At 40.5% G+C, this 1046-nt stretch overlaps 1 long non-coding RNA gene across 1 annotated transcript; it reads right to left on the bottom strand.

Annotated features, from left to right (window-relative positions):
- Positions 1-375: 375 nt before the first annotated feature.
- On the bottom strand, positions 376-1046 carry LOC138515614 (uncharacterized). The gene is made up of 3 exons (XR_011282107.1): positions 938-1046; positions 671-800; positions 376-548 (listed from the first exon to the last, which is right to left on the bottom strand). It is a non-coding gene; the product is annotated as an uncharacterized lncRNA (long non-coding RNA).

The following is a 1046-nucleotide window of genomic DNA, read 5'->3' as shown; positions in this document are numbered from 1 at the left end:
CGGAAGTCAACAAAGTTATAATCTCAACCAAAAAATAGAACAAAATACAAATACATCCACATAATACATTTAGGAAGCAACGTTTTTTTGTAGAAAGAGATTACAATGTGCATAAGTGTTTTGACACAATAAAAAACAAACAAAAAACACAAAAAACATTGGATTAATATTCATTTCTTTACATTATAATGATTAAATCATAAAGAAGAGTGCAAATAGGACATACATGTGATATTGGTTCAGTAAATAAACGAGTATCATGGCCCAATTTCTAGGTATTGTTCAATGATAGTCCCTTTTTGCAATTGTTAGTTTCAAGCAATTAATGCTGCAGGGTCTTTGATACAAGATATCTTTTTTATCCTTGCCCTTTGATACAAGATATCTTTTTTATCCTTGCCAACGTGAGATTTGATGGTTGGAACCGGAATGTAGGCTCCAAACGATCAGGGATATGTATGTATGGTTTGAATCTCTGTCTTCGTCACGTTTCGGCGGTTATTCTATTACGATAGGTCCGCCTTCATCAGGGCTCCTAGTTGGGGACCCTGTGGGAAGTATATGGATATCGAGTCAGAAGGGTGGATATAGAGAGGTAGTGGCCCCTAGTACTTAGGGCGCTATACAAATAAAAATATTTAGAAACTCTCGGCACCGGTGGTCGGCTTACCTGCCGGTGTTTGAGATCCCAGAGGTTCGGGTGTGGGCCACACAGGGAGGGAAATCAGGCGACAGGACCAGGCGTCTATGTGAAGAGTGAGAACTCTCAGGTAAAGTCACAGTCTCGTCTTGGTGATATCCTACATAAGGTATAAAGATGATGGAAAAGAGAGGAGCAAAAAGCTATAAATCAGGGGTCTGGCGCCCGGGTTGTGTGGTGCTAATACATAATTGCTAAATAGCTACATGTGGCAAAAGCGAGAGAAAAATGCTCTACCTGGATTAATTTGCCGAGTAGTAGAGAGGTTGCGCCGTATGGGTAAATTTTCTCCTCTGTCACCGTTATTGTGGAATGTGGTTGTTCACTTTGGGCTGGTGGCTGTTGC

The sequence above is a fragment of the Ambystoma mexicanum genome, chromosome 6q (assembly GCF_040938575.1).
Source record: "Ambystoma mexicanum isolate Mex_15411 chromosome 6q, UKY_AmexF1_1, whole genome shotgun sequence".
NCBI classification, from domain to species: Eukaryota; Metazoa; Chordata; class Amphibia; order Caudata; family Ambystomatidae; genus Ambystoma; species Ambystoma mexicanum.
The sequence above is the reverse complement of the archived record's forward strand: the minus strand, read 5'-3'. Positions and strand labels throughout refer to the sequence as shown.